At 39.3% G+C, this 21,147-nt stretch overlaps 1 long non-coding RNA gene across 1 annotated transcript in view; it reads right to left on the reverse strand.

Annotated features, from left to right (window-relative positions):
* The window catches only part of LOC135409103 (uncharacterized), a 128,727-nt gene that overhangs the window by 86,418 nt on the left and 21,162 nt on the right, over positions 1-21,147 (reverse strand). The window contains exons 3-4 of the long non-coding RNA XR_010428020.1: positions 8,257-8,358; positions 5,753-5,883 (exon numbers count right to left, since the gene is read on the reverse strand). This is a non-coding gene — a long non-coding RNA (uncharacterized LOC135409103). The remainder of the gene's footprint in view (positions 1-5,752; positions 5,884-8,256; positions 8,359-21,147) is intronic.

Raw genomic sequence — 21,147 nt, forward strand, 5'->3', positions numbered from 1 at the left:
GTCCATGTGTCACTAGGGGTGAACTGCTCTTCCCATGAGCTCAGGGTGCTCCATGGAACAAGCCTGACAATTTCCACGGTGATGTGCTTCTTTCTAGGGAGGGAAGATCTGTGCAGGTCATACAACTATGAATAGCCTTAAAGAAGGGAAGAAGGATAGAAGCTGCTTCACTTCCCTCTTTTCCCTTTCTTCAGCCACTATTATATTTGTTCCAGTCTGAAGGGATGGGGAGAGTTGCAGTGAGAAGAAGTGGTCAGAGAGGAACCATCTATGTAGGCAACAGGGCCATGGCAAAAACAAAGAAAACCAAAAACTGTTACACTCAGGCCAACTTTAGGATAAATACAGACTGCTGACCAGTCCAAAGGGGTGTACAGAAATTAGTATAGTACTTGTTTAAACTCATTACTTATTCTGAATCCACTAGTTCAAAAAGGTAGAAGTTACTGAGAATTTCTTTCAGAAGAATGTCAACTTTTGCTAGTGTTAGAGCAACAAACAGGATACCAATAAACAGGATACCAATAAACAGAATAAACATAATTTTATAAATGGATTTAGTGGACATTTTATTGTACTATTTTGCAGCTGTATATGCTATACAATTGACAGCTTAGATGAACTCTAGTCTCCAAAGCTGACTGAAATACTGTGCAAGTGAAGAGTAGCCAAAGTGAGATTGTTCACTTCAACATGACCTCAGTGGTCTCAGTCAAGTTTTAAGTGAAGAGTTGCCCATGGCCCAGAAAATCACAGTCCCGGGAAAATATTGAACTTCACATGAGGGCACCCAAGACCTGTCTGGAGTTGAAGACTCCAATTCTCTCTGATGACAGATGTAAATCATTCAACTTTTTTAAAATAGGGATAATAGGATGCTCTGTGAGAATGGAAAATGTAATTGGGAAGGAATGATGGAATGATGCATGGTAATTGTTGTCTAGGTAATCAAGGACATAGTTCTGCCAGCTGAGCCACTGAGAGTGAAGTGACAACACAATCTTTCTCTAATTTAAAGTCTGATTCCATTGTGGAGCAATTAATTTATCAGTTCACAAACAAAAGGTTGACACTCGGATCCCAGCAGAGAAGGGAGCATGATTTAATCTTGCCTTGCGAAATTCTTCTCACCCATTCAACCAAGGGAGTTTGTTTCTTGGCAGCCATGCAACTATCATTAGTTTTTAATTATCAGTATAAATGGCATACAGGCATAAATGGTGCTGGGGATAACCCATTTCCCTGTCATATTTGCAGGGCTGCTTTAATCTTATCTATTATTACATATTGGAGTACAATATTGAGTGCACAGAGTGGAGTGGATTTCCAAAGCATGGATCCTGAGGATACAGGATACAAGGATGCTTGAGTGGTGTTGAGCACTGGCCTAACTGAACATGGACCAGCATCCTGCAAAAGGGGAGTGATGTCAAGACTTGATATAAAGGAGAAAGCCATCACCCTTGTAAGTGGGAAGCTGATGCTGACAGGACAAGGCTAAAAGAGGAGAGCAATAAGGTGGCCCATTGAGCCATCTGTTCCCAGATGTGAGGGATGTGGTTAACAAAGTGGTTAACAAAAGAGAAAGAATTTGAAATCTTAGTACATGGATGAAACTGCTAGTACTATGGGAACATGACAGGGCAATTTGTAGGACTGATATGATGGTAAGAGCATGACCAGGCATGACAGGCAAGCAAATGGAAGAAAGGGCTGCAAAACATATGAGGAAATGGTAGATGCTTGCTCTAACTTTAGGGGGAAGACTCAGAGTTGCAAGAAGTTCTGAAGTAGGAAAAAAAAAAAAAGGGAGGGGGATTTTCCAGCAGCACCCTATTACAGATTTTTAGCTGGAAGCACAGAATTAATTCAGCTGTACTTGGGAACCGATTAAAACATACAAAGCACAACATTGGTAAGAAGAGGTAACCAGAAGTTATCACATGGTATTTTCTAGGATGGTATCCTAAAGCAAGAACAATCCATAACGTTGTTGGGATAAATGTTTATATATGCATACATATATCTCCAATTAGTCAATTTTTTTCTGCCAAGCAAAGGAGTATTTCATGTCACCCACCTCTGCAAAAGCCAACAGTAGTTCATCAAACATTTGATGATGCCCCAGTTCCCAAATTACCTAATCTCTGCACAGAAAAGCAGCAGCAACCCTGGTGCCACTGCCATACACTGACTGGGTAGAAGCTTTTTGGAACCCATTTCCCTGTTGCAAGACTGAACACACATGGAATTGCTAAAAAGAACACTTATGCCAAATTAACTTTACTATAATGGCAAGATGGCTTTTGGGATCCACTCAAGCCAGAAGTAAGATGGCAACAACATATTTGGGGAAATACAATACTAGGAGAAATAGCTACGTATTTCCTCCTCATTCAAACTGGGGAGAACTAGCTGGAAAGTCTCAACATTTGTAAAATATCACAAAAGACTACTGCTAAGTAAAGGATGGTGTGAAATTATGAAAGTAGGGATCGATGGACTTAAAGAAAAATAAATTTAAATACCGTAAGGAAGATTTTGTTAGGAATATAATCCAAGGGATAAAGGTGTATTGTTTGAGAGTTGGCACTACTGAGAGAGGCTTTATTAAAGACACAGTGATGAAGTGTCCCAGACGAAAGATAAGAACCACTGTGAGAAAATATTACAACTGTATTGGAAGATCATTATAGATCACAGATCTGAATATCAGCAAGGAACTGCAAAAAAGCAGAAACGAGATATATAGCTGAAGATGAGTATAAAGGAACAGCAGAAGCATGAAAATATACAATTTTAAAAAAAAAAAGTGCTGCATAGGAGAAACCAGCAAAAGGCAGAATTAAATAAGCAAAATATATGAGAAGCCCAGGGAGGCAAAGGCGAATACAAACCCACAGCTGACAGGAAAGGAGAGCAATCAACAGCTGCTGTAAAGAACACTGGATTTATATTGACTTTTGTTCCATCTTCAGGTAAAAGGTGAAATACTTTCAGATGAATTAGATATACTTGCATAAGTGATGTATGATGAAATCCACCAATATTTAAAGAACAGTCCTAAAGCAGTTAGTGTCAAAAAGTGATGAAGGGTGGAGAGATCCCAAGGGATTGAAGGAGGAAAAGGAAAGCTTAGAAGAGACTCAGAAAACTACAGCATAGTCAGAATGCTTTTGTTTTTTAGAAGAATTCTGAAACAAATGAGTTTCAAATACTTGTTTCAAATACTAAATTTTGTAAAGGACTGCAAAACATTCCAGTGGAGTGGTCCAAAGCAAATTTTGTGAAATCCTTACTTTTCCTGTTTCTTATTTTATTTTATTTTATTTTACTTTACCATAATATCTGGCCAAACAGATTAGGAAAAAACCCATGACATATGAATCTTAATGTCAATATGATTTGTGACATTGTCCTCTATGCCACTACTATGAACAAAGACAGAAGAACTGGTCTCCTAACATTATAAAAGTGGGGGCAGAACTAGGGGCGTCCTTTCCAGAGTGATTCTTGCAAATAATATCCTAAATTTCGGTTTATGCCTTATTTGCATACTACAAAGAACAGTATTTGTGGAAGGTATCAGATTAGAGGGATGACAGGACTGGAATGCAAAGTGATCTTCATACAGTGAACAAATATATGAAATCAGCAAGACAAACACTGTTGAGACAAGAAGAGAGCACTGTACTAAGGAAAAATAAACCAAATGCTTGAATAAAAGCAGGGAATAAGTGACCATGCTGCTAAAAAGGAACTTGAATGTGATGGGCCACAAACTAAATATGTGATGCTGTTTCAAAAAATCAATCAATAAAATGATACATTTCATATTGACACCTTCTAGGTACATAAAACACAGAAAGCCATTTGTAATGCTGATGTGTATTTCAGTGTGTAAGTGGCTGTCTGTACTAAATAATTGAAACAATGTGGTGTAACTTGCCCCAAAGAAGAGCTAAGTGAGACATGAGGTGAGTGAGAGAGCTGGAAGGTGAGTGAGAGACTTGGAAGGTAAGTGACAGGCAGGAACTGGCTATCAGAAGAGGATGCAAAACAGTCTTTACTGAATGCTTTTGAGCAACCAACTTCTGAGAGAAGGTCAAGGCATACCAGGATACTGACACTCTGTGGAAGTATGAAGATGATTATTTCTCAAGAGCTTTTCAGGCTTTCTATGTCTGTGATTCTAGATTCATGTAACAACAAGGCCTTCACCAGAATTTCCTTAAAAGACAAGTTGTCTGATGTTGGGCTCCTTTGAAACAAAATAACATTAAAAGTACTTCAATGATGTAGGCCTTGGTTAAATAGTCATCTGGGCAACAGTTCAGGAGTTTTCTCTTTCAGCAGGTCAGGGTTTCAGCCAAAGGCATCGGCATTGCCCTCGCCTGTTCTGGTAAACCAAAACTGTGTGCAGAATGAAAGAAGGACTGGGCCCACGATATTCTAGATCTGTTTTTGGAAAAGCAGCTATACCTGCTGTGAGCCAGGGATGGTCCAGGTGAGCACAAGCAAAGCAACATAGATGCTCTTGACAAAGGGACATAGCAATACTCAACAAGTGTCAGGAAATGCTTTCTCAGAAATATCATGTTTCTTTTCCTCAGTACCCGCCTATAGGCTTAGTTTTCTGCAAAGTAAGTTTATTAACTTAGCCAGCCAGTAAATACTGATTCTGATCATCCTTTCCCCAGCTCATAACTGGGTCTATTTTGAGGTGCTGGTCATTAGCATCTTTCATTTTCAGACCTCTGTGGTTCCAACTCTTGATAGAAATGCCAAACTGCGATGGTAAAGATGTATTATCATTTGTATTTCATCTTGCTGAAGGATGTTTTCCATTGTTGTTATTATCATATAAATTAGAGCCTCAACTAAAAACGGCAATGCCATGCAAGACTAATAGTGCCATAAAAAAAATTTATTCTAGTACTCTTTAAAAACATTGATTTAAAAGAACAATAAAATCTGATTTTTGTCTGCTGCTGCAAAGTAGCATTTGGTTCATTCTAAATATCAAACAGTAGAAAGTTAAAAACCCTCATATGATGAATGAAGCAAAAGATACAAAGACACCATTATGAAACTTTGTATCAGGGAGAGCAACAATCATTGTCCACTCCTGAGAGAAGAATACTGATTTATTGATTAGGAAACTTTGGTGTGGTTTTGCTTTTGCTTTGGTTTGTTTATTTGTTTAACACTTGGAAAAGCATCTAATTCAATACCAAATTTCTTGGATGACAATGAAAACAAGGCTTTTTTGAAAGGTATTATGCTCATATAAGTACATAACTTAGGCAGTATATGCAGCTTTAAGGTATCCTATACCATATCAGAAATACTGTTTGGCTATAACTTTGATCTGTCAAGAAATGAATTTGCCTGTTCCCATTTCTTTAAGAAATTCCTCTGGTGAGTTAATTTTGCACCAACAAGCTCTATGACAGATCAAATGTCACCTGTTGTCCTCACTTGCTTAACTTTATTCAGATTAGGCATCGTCTGTCCTTCCACAGCCAGCATAAAGCTGGCATAAAGCTCAAAGCCTACATAAGCTCTTGCTAATTTGGCAGCAATGTGACAGAAATTCAACACTGAATCTGGATCAAAAATTGTACTGCTGAGAGATCCATTCATGCACACACCTGGTATTGCAGATCAGAGACACATGGCTTAAGGAGAAGGCTAGCAGTGCATGAACTAGATAAAGTCAGAGTGAAAAGAGTTATAAGCAGTTTCATACCCAAAATATGGTAGTACTGGGAAACAGGATGAGATGACAGCTATGGGACCGTGCAGGAGCTGGCTGGAAGAGGCTTATGGCACACGCTGTCAATCACAACGTTGTATGGGGACGTCTCCATGTGTTGAGCACTAGAGAAACAAACAGTAGTTTGCACGTAGAAAGTGTTGCTGCCCAAGAAACCAAAGAAACTTCTTAGAGGGTTGAGTATAGTTTAGCAAACAATTCCCACAAACTCTCAGCTCTACATAGGCACCGCTGGAGATCCAAGGTAAGGACCTTCCCTTTCAAATACAAACATTCTGTCCTTGGGCAGAACAATCAGAAAAGTGATTGATGATGGAGCAATTAATCTCCTGCATTCAGTGGTACTGAGTCATGTGTGATAAAAAGACTCTTACTGTGCTCATTCTGCAAACCCTGAGAGCTTCACTGCCCTGGCCACACCACACAGGGTTGTTTTTAGCTACAAGGGACTTATCAAAGCCCTGATAAAATGAGTACACTAAGGCAGATAAAGATGCAGCTTTCTTTACTGTAGGATCTGAGCACTGATATCTAACATTTATCCTCACAGTACTCCCAGGATGAAGCACCTGGGCAGAGATGGATAGAAGTTGTATGCTCAGAGCTACCTAGCTCTTCCAGCGGGGAGTTTTTGAAGCTCTAGACCTTCAAATTCAGTGCCACAGTCAGTCTCAAAACTTCCTTCAGGCAACTAGAGCTTCAAGTTAGATGACGGTCTCAGATCTTCCCTCCAGCTACTCCTCTAAGGTTTGTGACACTTTAAAGGCAGTCCAAGTTTCTACAAGTTGACACATACAAAACCGCTAAGATACTGAAGGCACAACATGAGCTGGCTGGGCTGTTTGGAACTCTAGATCAGAACCTGGAAGCTATGAAGAAAGACTTCTAAATGAGGTTTTTCTCCATCTCAGAGATTTTTAAAGGTAGGTGTGTTCCTTTTTTGCAAACTGGGACTTTGGAGACACGTGAAACTAAGGCTGAAGGGATTAATGGTGAAGTCATTTAAGCTACAAACCTGTATGTGGTCTCTTCCAACCTTACCTGTTCTGTGATTATGTGATAACTGTACTAAAAATCACAGAATGATTTGGGTTGGAAAGGACCTTTAAAGAGCATCTAGACCAAGAAGTCAAACCGAACCTGACATTTCCAGGTATTTACTTGAAGACTCTTGAAGAGAAATAAAAGGTAGCAACATGGTGATGTAGGAATTCTCAGACTGAGCAGAGTTAAAAATCTCCATGCCAGATCAAGTAGAGCTGAATTCTGAAGATGCCTCACTTGAATTTCAGTTAAGTGTTGAGCGGCAGGTAAACAAGTTTGTGTTGAGCCTTGCATTGACTGCAATGACCAAAAAGCTTTCTTTAAAAAGGAGAGCTCACCACTTTTCTGAAGAACCTAATTAGAGGTAACAGCATTAGCATCAGATGCATTGGCATGTCTACGAGATAAACATGATGTTGCTCAAAAATGCTAGTTCAAGCGTCCAAAGCCACTAAAATAGTCTTGCATCCAGGATACCAAGCTCTGTTTCACTGCAAGGTAATGCCATTGCCCATTTGATCTGAGGGCACTAATAGTAATTCCTCCTTGTGTTCAGTAGCGTGCACACACAGCAGTGCAAATGAGCCACCATGGGCTGGATAAATTACACAGGGCAGTCAGTGTCAGAAAAGAACATTAAGCTTCCTTAGTCCAAAGCTTTGCCACTCTCTCTGCTGCACTGCCCTGCAGCACAGGGAGGCAAGGAGAATGGCTGGGCATCAAATACAAACCTTTACACATCTCCTTGCAGCCATATGGGGAAAACTTAGAAATGAACACTTAGGCATGGCATAGTTGCAAGGGCAAGAGAAGTCACAGCAGGATTGGGTCCTTTTAGTAGCCACATTCTTCCCTTGCAGTACCCAGATCCCAGCAGTAACTAAAGCCTAAATGTAGCAGTGCAAAAGAAACACATTTCTACAGAGGAAATACTAAAGTGGAGCAACATCCTGACCACTCATAAACCCAGTGCTCATGTATTTGACTGAATTTAAATAATTCTTATAGGCAGTGACTGTTATTCCTTGACATTAGTCTATATGTGAAGCTCCCAACAAGTGAATATTTCTGTTCTTTCTGATTTACTATGCATGCATGACCTTCTCTCTAAACCTGACAGTAAATATTCTGTTTGTTTATTTTCTTGAATAAAAGGGAAGGACCAAGCCCAAGGCTGCAAAGTCAGTATAAGAGTCAAATTTATTCAGAGAACATGCACAAGGATGTAGTAGATAAAAACAACAATTTAGGGTGAGGGCATATAAAGCAGAGAGAAAGGGATTTTAGTCACCATTTTATATGCAGTCAATTTTCCTGCTATCACTGACAGTCCCAACCTTAAGTGTCCCCATGAAAATATAGACAGATGCTTAAACATTTGCCAACCTGCTAACCCACTGGCAAAATAAGCACAGAAGTGTGTAATATGATACCTTACAGATTCTCAGGTGCCGTTATCCTCGTTTCTTAAGACTTCAGCAAACAGGATGATACAGGAGCAGCACTATCCTGCCCTGAGGTGCGGTTGCATCGTTCTGAAAGGCAGAAGAGTTTACATGGAACCACTACACCTCTCACGGCCGAGCAGCACTAGGTGGCACTGGTGGTATTCATACACGTTTTCATCTGCCTTTCGATTTCAAAAAGGCATCCACTGGTACCTTTCCACTTACAGCAAATAAGGACGTGGTGGAAAACAGGTATTTCTCAGTGGTTTCTGAGCCAAAGACGGAAAAAAGCCCTCCTTTTTCCATATTACTGGGGTCTAAAGAAAGACTGACTGATCTTCCCGTTCTCTCTCAGCACTGTTTGACTGGGTCTTTAGCTTGTTAACCTCACTTTCATGGTATTTAATGATTACAAGCTAACTGATAGAAATACTATGTTGCACATAATGGTGTCTTTATAACCATTGATTACGCTGTTGTATTACATGTGAGAAGTGCCAAAGGGCTGGATTCCGTGATGGTGAGCTATCAGTGCTGATCGATGGCATCAGTACCCCTACCTCAAAGTGTAGTTAGACTCATTTGAAAGTGCTAACACTACACAGGGGTTAGCAGCATCACAAATTATCCTCCTCTAAACCGACTTTAGAAACTCCCTAAAGGTTGCTTGTCAGTATGTTTACTTGCTCCCAAATTCAAGAAAACAAAAACAGATTGAAGTAGCAATAAACAGAAGAGGAAATGACTTTCCTTGGAGATCATGCATTAAAGCAAATTGAAGCACAACTCAAAAACTGTACAAGAGAAATCACTTGGGTGTGGCCAAGACAATCAAAAGACTAGCAAGGAACTGCCACCAAATAAGCAAGCTTTGCAATGAAGGTCAGCACTCAACCACATTGGTTTTAGATTACCTTCTTGCTCTGAGTTTTAGTTAAAAAAAAAAAAAAAAGCCACAAAATAGGGTAATTTAGAGAAAGATAAGAGTTTACTTTATCTAAAGAACATAAGGTGATTAAGCTTTCTTTACTATAAATCTGCTAAAAGACACTCTTTCCAGTCAGTCAAAGTACTTGCACAGCAGTACTGGTTTCAGCTTGTGAAACCTTTTTTAGCAATGGCAATTTGAGCACAGGGTTCATCTCTGTGTGACACACAACAACCCATCCATGTAGTGCTTTGTTTTGCATCTACCTTGCAGAGACCACAGAGCCCCAGCACAGTCCCTGCTCCTGCTGCTGAGAGCCTGGTGCTACCACTTGCTAACCTCATTTTTGAGAGATGACGTAGAGGTAGAAGGTAGGTAGAAGAGGTGCAAGGCAGGAAAACAACTTGAAGCACCCTTTGTAAATCCCTGGAATATTTTGTAAATCACTGGAATATTTAATTTCCTTTAATATGAAAGCTGAAGGAAAGTGACTGTCCAGTGACACATCCGAAGGTCCACCTCTGCCCCCTTCTGATCTGATCAAGCTGGAAATTTCCCCAAGATACAGGCTGTCTAAGCACACAGGTGTGCAATGGTAATTGATATTCAACCTTTCAGTTGTCTTTTCTTTTTTGCACATTTCTGCAAAATCCCCAGCCACCCAGTGCTTAGTTTCTAGAGACAATACTAAAAAAACATGAATCAGAGACTCTAATCTTCCATAATCTGTTTTGAGTCAAAATAAACAGAAAACTATCACAAAACATTGTTTTATAGTTCCCTAGCACATCTGCAAACCAAGATTCTTCATGTGAAAGATCATCTTATTTCAAAGTCTTTCCAAGCTCTGCCTGCCAACACTCAGTAACACCAAAAATGCTGTTAGCCAGTTTGAAAATATTACTCTGCATGATTTCTAGGTTCCTATCATCTCTTTTCAAGTATCCTATGTTGCCTGTCTTCAAGTTTCTATCTTCAACTATCTACTTAACAGGAGAGTGTACAGGAAACAGAACTAGATTTTATTGGAGGTATGTAGTGAAAAGAACACATGCTGGGACATGTGAAACTAGTTTTTCACCATAAGAGAGGTCAAACACTGGGACAGGTGCCCAGAGATGTTGGGGATTCTCCAAATTTGGAGATGCTAAAAACTCAATTGGTCAAGATATTGAACAAAGGTCCTGTTCTAGCTGAGCCCAGTTTGAGTTTGGGGAAGGACTGAATGACCTCCAGAGGTCCTTAGCAGTCCAAAATTTTCCATGATTCCAAGATTCTAAGTTTATGTCACACTTGTTAATATAAATTGCTATATGTTGCAGAAATATTTTAAATTTGTGATTCTTTCGCATCTGCATAGACACCTTTGTCTACAACGTTTTGTTGTATTTACTAAGGATTATTTATAAAATCAGTAAAAAATTGACTGACTTGATCTATTCTCTTCCTACTTCTTTCAGTAATGGCTAAAATAATTATATCCGTGCTACCTAAGGGTATGCTCAGTTATAGGAAGAGAATCGATCAATATCTGAACTGCAAACTGCTGGGAAAGTGCCTCAGGGTTAATACAGCATTTATGTTTCCTCTTCAGCAACAAGCCATGCAGTGCAAAGGGGCACCAAAAATATTGCCTATGTTTGTCTGACTACCAGAGAGCACCTCAAAACTTCTTTGAGTGAAAATTATTTTACTATTGGTGCCCTGGCCAAAACTAAACACAGTTGTTATTGCATGTACTTCCCACCCTACCCTTTCCCCCTGTTGAGAGAGAATGCAAGAGCATTCTTCCCTACAGTGGAAAGCCCATTGATCTTTTCTCCAGACCTTGAATGTGAGGGAAAAAACCAAAGCAAACCAAACCAAAAAACTGGGAAATCCCTCTCCATGTTGCTTTTACTAGTGATATTCCTGTGTAAGTCCTCTGACAGAGGGAGGAAGCTGAAGGGGTGTGTACTTCTGGCTACACCTCTCTTGTGACCCATTCCCACCTCACCCTCTCCTGTGCCTTGTTTCTTTGGCTGTTAAGGAAGCACTGCAGTGCTTGTACCTGGGTGTCACGCATTAAAATGACTCCAGTGAGCTAAGCTGGTCTAAAGCTGCTTTACGGCAATCCAGAAGGCCTGAAAAGGCCTGAGAATAATGGGGCTTCAACCATTTAATAAAAACCACGTAAACCACTCTGAAGATGCGCTGCAGTACAGCTGAGTAGCTTTGTTCTTCAGAAACGTGCTGCGAAAGATTCTCCTCCCTTTAGCCCCGCTCTTTCAAACACTTCTCTGTCCAGCATCGTGATTCATTTTGCTTCATCTTATGTCACATGATAGAAGTGAGGATGAGAGCCCAGCCCTAGAAACTGAAATTAGTTTCCTGAAAAACATGCCTCAGCTGACTTATGATTATAGATCATGAAAATTCACTGATTACTGCAAATGAGGAAGATACAGTAAACTTCCACCAAAGGGATACAGTAGCTATAAACAGGCCGGCACAAGCAAATAAACACACCCTGAGATTAGCATTTTGAAAGCAATGGAGCAAGCAAGATATGAGAGGGACTAATCATTCCCAGACAACAAACTATTTTATTTGGTCCATAATGAGGCATTTGAGGGTGTTTTAAAGTTTCAGATTGTCACCGAGTGAACTATTCTCCTATTAATCTGTCAGAGAATTGGTAAACAGCCCCAAAAGCAGCAGCACATGCCTACGGCTGTTGAGGGAAAATTGCCTACAGATTACAGTAAAACTATTTTCCAAGGGCTGGAAGAACACCCGAGAATACTACCTCTGCTGATAACACTATCTCTGCAAAGGAGCAAATGCTCAACAATTATCTACACCACCAAGAATGGCCACATTTTTCTGAATGCTTCTATAAAAGCAGTAAGGGAACAGGTTTATGAGGTACAAAACAGCCACGTAGAGAATTACCAAAAGAAAAAAACAAAGTATTAATTTTACCTGAGGAATAGGAGGAGGAGAGAAAGAAATGGAAGCTTTCTTTGTTTTATGTGGGATTCTTTTTTTATTTAAACCTCAGCCCTCCTACACACCTTTCTCCATGTCCAGGCATTTGTAGGGGTGTGCCTCTTCAGGGAGGAGGTAGATTCTCTGCTGTTTTGCAGGTCAACATGTCACACTACATCAGCCAGAGTAGATTGTCCACTAGGAATTTTAATGAGTCTGTGTATTTTGTTCTCTTTTCCTTACACTGTGTTGCAAAAGGTCTCTGCCAGCAAAAAAGCTAGGGGAGGGGAGGGAAAGAATTCTCCCAAAAAACACCTTAAAAATGTTGTCTCTGTCTTTCCAAAGCATTGTCTGAGCTATGAGGGCTAGTTGAGAATCTGAAAAAAAAAAACCCAACAATCCAAAAATAGTAATCAACACTACCTCCACAAGAAACAGAAAGGATTTTTTGTTTGTTTTTCGTTGAGTTTTTCTGCTGTCGATTTTTTTAAATTTTTTTTTTAATAGGGCTCAGAATTTAGACAAACTGGCTCAAATTATGCACTGGTGTGAACTGGTGTGGTAACAGCACATCCTTCATCTTCAGACATGAGCCGGGGTCAAATTGCTTGTGTGCACACCTTTGAGGGGCTGTGTGTGCATACTGGTGTGCACACACAATTGGCAACACCACTCTTATCAGTAAGGTATTTTTAGACTCTGTTCTCCCTGATCTGGTTAGAGCAGACACTACAGTGGGTTAGCCTGTGTCTGCCAGACAAACTTTGGAGTAACTCTTCCTGGCATCAACCAGTACAGCATCACTGGCTGATGATGGAATATGAGATACAGCTATTGGGCATCTCCAGCCTACCTCCTCTCCATTTGGAACAGATTTATCATTGTTGTCCCTTTTTCCTCTTGAAAGGATATAAGAGGAAGTAGAAGAGCTATCCTATATGGCACATAAATGATATATCATTTATTGTTAAGTATCTTTACAGCTTCTACAAGACACTGAGAGTTACACTTGGTACTTCAAATGAAACATCTGTTTTTTCCACTGTGTTTTTTTATGACAGTTCAGGCTGTCTGCTCCAAGGAAACCCTAAAAGTACAGAGTTTAGATAAGCAGAGGCCAGGACCATCATAACTGTACCCTATACACCAAGACTCACATAAGTATTACAAAACCACTGGGTAGGGGTACTCAAGGCCCAAGTAATGAAACTAGATTGTTGAAAGGGAACACTTTCTGGACACATTACACTGGGGAGAGGGTAAGTGGTAGGTTATTTTTACACAAAAAATAATTGATGCCTGTGGACTTTAGCAGCCATTACTAAGACTCTGTTTACACAAAATATCTTTTGGCTCACATCTTGCGCCCGAAGTATTTCAGAACAAGAAAGAATAAATTTTTGATGACAGCAAAGATGTTAGACTTCATATAGATTATATTTTAAGATTGGAACAAATAGAAGAACACAGAGAGAGATCGCAAAAACCCGATGTGCAGTTTAAAGGTCTCTGGATAGAAACATAAATTTAAAGAAATAACCCAGTTTTCCTCAAAGGGACTGAAGAAAGAATGCAGATAGATTCCTTGACCTACAGGTCCGTGTACCTGCATCTGCAGAGGAAGGAAGTATACAACAATTTATGGGAATTGTAAATAGGGTGGGTGGAAGAGTCTGTATCTATACTGGCTGCTGAAACTGCCAGTGCAGAAAACAAATAATGGTAATCTGAAGGAGTAGGAAAATATCAAACAGTGGATCAAGGGATAATCAAAGAGTTGGGGAGAACTTTGAAGAAGTGCCCTTAAGCAAGGTATCAGGCCCTACTTTTACTTTAAGGTATATCGGTCATGAGAGACAAGTCAAATGCACCCAGAGCCTTATCTATAATTGATAAGCAGGAGCAGAAAAAGAGTTTTCATTTGTATCTGGAGGCATCAAAATTATTAAATGCTTTGATATATGAGAGAAGTATAGACAACACACATCACAAAGTTTTTAGCGGTATTTGTAAAAAAAAGTAATTTATGTGAACTACTTTTTTCAGGAGCTGCTCAATGGTTAAGTACTAGAAAACACATTTGGAAAATATATCATGATACCACATATTTGGTCTAGATCTTTCAAACAGAGCCAAAGTACAGCAAAAACAATAGTCTGATACTGTCAGCAAATATCTGAAGAGACATCCGAAGTTTTTATAGATTCATTTGCTTATTCAAAAAATCAAAACAGACTACAAAAAGTTTTGGATTCTGGATGATAGTATGTTGTTCCAGGTACAAAGAAGAGCAACTGAAACAACTGAGAAGATAGAGAAGCTGCTTTATGAGAGAAGACTAAAAGGTGGAAACTCTTCAGTTTGAATAAAAAAATAAAAAAGAACACGGGTGGAATAAGATTAAAGCTGATTAAATCATGCAGGAGATGGATCCTGCAATACTATGAATAGACAGCTCCCAGGCAAGACAGAGATTGGCTTGAAACAGATTAAAAAGTACTTCCTGTGTCAGGGAGTGCTTGTTGTCAAACCTGCAGGAGCAGGTTCGGACAAGGCTTAAACAAACCATAGACCAGAGTCCAGAAACAAACAGTAAAAAGGCCCAGGCAGGGATGTATCCTCTAACATATAAAACAGCCCTGAAGGCTGGAGCAGTACCAAGGCAAGGGACTGACTGCAGGGAGTGACCAGTCTCTTGACCTTCCCAAAATAACCACTGTATTGCCACTGTTGGAGAAAGAGCCTCAGGCAGGATGGACCATAAATCTGGCTGAGTGGAGCATCTTGTGTGGTGTTAAACTGGTTCTTCTAATAATAGATAAATGCAATTAAGAAAACAATCAACACCTTTATGTCTCCATCTCTTCTCTCCATCTCTTATTCTTTCCTCTGCTGTTTGTTAAGGTATCAGTTCTTACATTAAAGACTCATCATTAAAAGCACTACCAATGATTTCTTATTATGATTACCAAATCATATTCTTTGGAGTTATGAATACCTATCAGATGCACCTCTTCTAGTCCCCATTATCCTTAGTGTGCATACCATCATTCAATACCACGTTCTCTCACATGACAAAGGAAGTGGTATGAAGAGCCACTAAACCAGAAGAGCTTCCCATTAAATTTTTTTCTCTTTACCCAGAGACACTCACTTCCAGAGAGGTATTAGAGTGCAACTTCTCTCAGTTCTGAAATGCAGCCAACCCAGAGGCAGACTGCTGCAAGTGTTTAATAGTTCCCAGCAGCACTAATCAGTAGGTAAGGACAGGAGGTTAAGAAGGATCCTATGTGGGAATAAAATGAACAACCCCATTTCAAAGGTCTTGTATTTCTTCAAAGCAGCCACGGAGAAGACAAAAAACGATAGATAGACATCAAATGCAAGCACTGGAGAAGTCAATCAGAAAGGGCAATCAAAATGTGTGATAGAATTACAGAGGCGAAAGATGATGAGAAGTTTGGCAGCCAACTTTTGCTGAAAACAGGGGAACTTGGGTTTGTGGAACCCTTTAACCTGTGCTGCGCATGTCAGCAGTTTGGTTTAAGGACGATTTTCTCCATAATTTAACAATTAATCCTTGATGAGACCCTGGCAAAGCAGATGGCTTTTTAAGCTGGGGTATAGAAAAAGTTGTTCTGTGGTAAGAGCAACAATCCGTGAAGCTATTACACATTTCCCAACCCACCTTATGTTATTTTTTTAGCAAGACTGCTTTTCTGCATGATTCTGGCTTTTATCATCTGATTCTTTCCCTTTTTTTTTTCCAGCAAACTAGTTTCTTCAGTAAGACAAAATGAATCAGAATTAAAATGCTTATCTAAAAGCATCCCTACAAAAACAAATATTTAATGAACACATAGAAAAACGAAAGTATTATAAACATAGGAGTTCGTATTGGAAAACTATTAATCTGTTTTAAATAAGTACCCAGAGTAATGCACTCCCTATATGGATTTTCCTGTTTGCTGAAAGAATGTTCAAACATAATACACATGAATTTTAGAAGAAATAAAAACATACTGTCCTCTGATCTTTGATCAAGAAGAGTTCCTAATGCATGTATTGGGTATGGTGAGCTATCTCCAAATTCATACCAAGCAAATTGTAAAATGTAAAATGAAAATGTAAATGTAAAATGTAAATTGAAACTGTAAAATGTAGCAAGCTCTGCTGAGGAGTTGAACTAATCCACTTGGCACATTGCCATGCTAACCCAGCTGTGATGCTCCTGTATCCAACCAGCAATCTCTGACCTGCTTTGCTCTACACAAAGACACCAGCTTGTTCAGACTGAGCACAAGATCCCTTCATCATGCTCCATTACACAGCTGGAAAGATGCCTCCCATCTCTTCCATGTGGTAATAAGAAGTTATACTGTGCCACTGGGTTTGTCAGAAGTCGAGAGGAAAGCCAGCTTCTTCATCATTTCCAGGCTTTCAGAGCCCTGAGAAGCAGTCCACTGGGAGTTTTGACAACCTTGGCAGCCTATGGACCAGTATGGATTAGTCGTTTCTGAACAGGTATCTCCTGCCTGTAGCATTGAAGGGAGCAGTATACAAAGATTTGTGCCCTGTATTTCCCTAGTAAGAGAGACTTATGTGCCTCTATATCTCTCTGTAACCCTCTTCAGGGGCTGCAAGGAAGTCAGATGAATACATACAAGTTCTTGTGTCACTCAGGTCTAATCTATTCTCTCTCAGAGAGACAGAAGTCAGACAGTAAGTGGCACAGGGTCCAGCACTGACAGCTGGTCACCTCCCAGCTTTCCTCTTCAATCCATAAACACATCAGAGCAATCAAACATGTGAAGAGCAGCTTCCTCCATTAAGAAATATGTAATTGATTTTTTTCCATGCTGATACAATGCCTAGGATCTAGCCTAAGGTTAGTTCACTTAAATTCCTGTAAGATCTTTATTTATACTTTTTCCCTCTCCTCTTTCCTTTACACATTTTGGTTTCCACCTGGCCCTGCTCTGAATGCATGAACACATCCAATGTGCAAGGTGAAGTAGCCCAGGGCCTGAGCAGGACAGGGACAATCAGAGCTGCACTTCCTGTCATGGCAAAGTACGAGACCTGAAGATGGACCCTGTCAGACTTTGAAAGGCTGTAAACACTTTGCTTGGGAAAAAAAGAAAAAAGAAGGCATGAAAATATCTTATGTTTTCATCTAAAAAATGTCAAGTTAAATGCATGGGAGACTGCTGCTTAGCATCTGTATTTCCCTCGACTTCTACTTTCTGATCTCCAGCTTGTTTTGATGAATTTTCAGATTTGCCATTTAGATTACAGAAGCGCTCAGTCAGGACTTCACCAGAAACAGAAGAATCAGGGGGATTATATTATACAATAAGTGTATAGTACAATTATTATTCAATGCATTTAGAGGAGTTTGGAAGACTGACTGACTTCAGGTTTCTCTTGCCATAGAACAGAAAGTGGTATTGAGAATATAATTTTTATTGCAACTTCCCTCCTCTTGAAATCCTAAGATTCTTGCAAACTTCCTTACTAAGTTTACTCAGCAAAATTAGAAAATATGATTTCTATAAGTTAACATGTATCATCCATAAAAATTAATGGGAATTTACTTTTAGTGTTACTCAGCTGCTGTCTCTGTTTAGCCCTTGCTAAAATAATTTCTGTTCTTGGTCATTCAGAAGGAGTTTTCACCACTGGCATTCAGGCATTTTCATAACTTGCTTTCAAATCTATTGGGATTTGGGTGTTGTGTTTGCCCTGTGGCTTTTGGTTATTTTGTATAGTTACTGTGAGTGACTGCTGAAATAACTTGTTTGAGTAATTTCTCTGTGGAGTAACAGTTTTATAATCTCTTTAAAGTGCTCCTTGCTTTTCTGATGCTTTTATATTTGTTTGTGCTGACAGACTATTAAAGAAGAGTTACTGATCTCAGAAGAAATTTTTCCCCATTAACTGTGCACTTCATTTTACCTTTGCCTCTCCAGCAGTGACTGCACCCCAAAACAGTAGTTTTTCACCTTTATGCAGTTCATTGTTCGTTGGGGAGAAAGTGACTGAAGGGGGAAGACAGAGAAGACTTAATCTCAGATCAATCATACTTGTTTCTAAGGGATTTGGCACATGAGCCACAAACATTTCTATATGGGCTCCATGCTGATCCTTGTGTCAGAGCACATGGCAAGCTTGCTGTGCTGGCTGCAGGTCGAGGTTCCCAGAACAGGCATGCCAGGGCTGTAGGGTTTTGCCACAAATACCGTTCCTGAGCCACTGGGAGTCACATGAGAATTCTGTAGATAGCTTATAGTGCATCCAGCACTATATGCAAGAGCAGCATATCAAAGGAAATAACACTAAATTTCTCCTAGGCTATTTTTTAAACCCTCAATGAAGGATATTTGTGAAGGGACTACTACTTTTCACCCTCATCTCTCCTGTGCACACTGTATGTCTGTAGAATACATCTCCAGTCAAGGACTTGCTTTGTTTTTTTGAGCAGACTTTTGCTTAGAGACTTCTGCAATTCTTTTTAGTTTAGTTGAGATAGTACCTGGTATTCTAAGAGATCAATTGAAATACAATTTTGCAAAAAAAATCTTAGCATCCTAGAACGAGGTATGTTAGACTGTGGAATAGTCTCCTGGGGATGTGGTGGAAATGACTTTGCTTGCAAAATATAGAACTGCTGAAACAAACACTAGAAGTTATAGAGCAAAGAGCAAATTAAGTTTTTTTCAGGGACTGAGCTGGGATTTAGCAGACATGGTAGGTCAGTGCAGGCAGTTCTTTCTTTTCTTCACACTTTTAACTCTGCGTAAGCAGTTTTATTTATGTAAAAACAAAGAAACAAAAAACCACCCACCACCAGGTAAACCAAAAATCAAACAACAAAACTCCACAGAAAATCACTTCTTTAACATCTATAACTTGCTTCACATTTTTGCAATTTCCTCAAGTTTTGTGAATGCACATATTCTTCTTCTGAGCTGATAAGGGTTAGCTCCTTGTCTGACTTTATTATTTGTCACTGTTTCTCCATCCACAAACTACACTAGATCCAAGTTTCCACAAGCAAAACCCACACTGCAAGCTAATGCAATCCCATGGAACATGCCATAGCATCTGTCCATCAAATTCAACTCTGAGGATGCTATGTCCTTACACTTCTTCATATAACTCACTACAAAATATCCCTGTCCTGTAAATTTGAAGAAAGTCACTTTTATGTTACTTTAAGTGTAGAAGTAATGTTAGATGCCCATAGTATATCAGAAAAGGGCAGGCTGTGTCTCTTTCACTTGCCTGGGTAAAATATGACAAATCACATATTCATAATTTGAAGGTAAAGTCAGAGTAACATTTTATTTAAATGCAAGTGGATACTTACTGAAGCTATGGTATTTCTCTATCTCTCATCTACATTGTTTGATGTATAAGAGAAAAATCAAAATGTGTCTCGGGAGGATGGAGGGCCAAGTTCTTCCCTGTCAGGTTTTTTTGTTTTGGAACTGTTTCCCCAGGTTTTTTTTGTTACATTACAAATACTTTGCAGTGCACTCAGCACTGTGGGACTGACACGGTTGGAGCGTCCAGCATTTAGCTGTGAAAAAACAGAAGTGTTAGATGAATAAGAGCATAGATGCAAGCCTATACAGAACTTGTGTTTTTAACACAGTGAACTAAAGCAAGATTTTTCAAATGCAGATGGCAACGGCTAGCTGCGTGAAAAGATTTACATCTGATTTTATTGCTAATTTCAGACTGTGTTTGTCTTCATTCTTAGGTGGAAGTGTAACAGAACCTCTGGGGAAATGAAATAAAATAAATGAATATGAGAAAGCAGATATTTAGGTGCTTTGGTCTGGGCCAGTAAATATGACCAGAACGGAACAGCTGGGATACCCGGATTTGTTCTTTAAAGAGATGACCGAAAAGGAGATCTCTTTGCCGTTCCCTGCTGATTCAATTTCAAGAACATATCATTGCATGAATTTATTCCTGGGATAATCAGTGACTGCCATGAATATCTGTAATGAACTTACAGATCCCTTGGATGAATTCAAGGAGCCTTGGATCAGTCCCAAAAGTGCAATATGTCTTTTAATAACTGATCGCTTGTACATCTGGAACTGACAAACCTGCACAAGTGATAGGTCACAAATTCCCCATTCCCATCTAAGGATAATTTTAAGGATTTTAATCACTCTTTTTAAGCCTGAACTTTGTATTTGGTTTGCTTTTAAGCTCCCTACTGTATCTGGTTTTCCTATGGGCTTTTGTTTTTATTTTCATTTGGTTTCAACAGATGTTATTTACTGCTATTTCCCTCTGCTTTGGAGAGGATTTATCATTGAGATGTATTTTCATTTTAGTGCACAAATACATTAAATCCAGGCATGAAGCCTGACCAAAACAGCTGGAAAGTGACACTGAAATTAAGGCTATAGAGCTGCTTCCCTAATCTGCTGAGCAGTTTATATAAATGCAGTTTAAATAAAATGAGTCTGCAAATCGAAAAGCTTAAAGGATATTAAATCCTGGTTTTATAAATGATGGTCAAGCTAGTAGGAACCATACCATAGTGTGTAATCTTTTTCTTTCATGTAACAAGGTTATCTGGCCTCACAAGCTTTTTTGGAGTAAACTTAATTAAAGCCAGTGAAGAAAAAATGCAAAAGGGGAAAGGTAACAGATTTGATTTCAGAAATCAAGTATTTTTACAGACACACACACAGACACACGCATATACACACATATATATGCATATCTGTGGGCTAGATGTGTGTTTCCCCAGTCTTAGTGGAAGACAGGTTTATTTTTTATGTTTTTTCCTAGGATATTTACACACACACATACACACACTCATAGTGAGCAAAGAGAATAAGATTGGGATGAGAGGACACTTCCCTTTTCCTGGGAGAGAATAGCTCACTGAATAATAAAGGCTTCTGAAAAGATGTGCTACAGATGCTAGGGAATATGCTGCACATGTT

This window comes from Pseudopipra pipra, chromosome 2 (genome assembly GCF_036250125.1).
Source record: "Pseudopipra pipra isolate bDixPip1 chromosome 2, bDixPip1.hap1, whole genome shotgun sequence".
Lineage (NCBI taxonomy): Eukaryota > Metazoa > Chordata > Aves > Passeriformes > Pipridae > Pseudopipra > Pseudopipra pipra.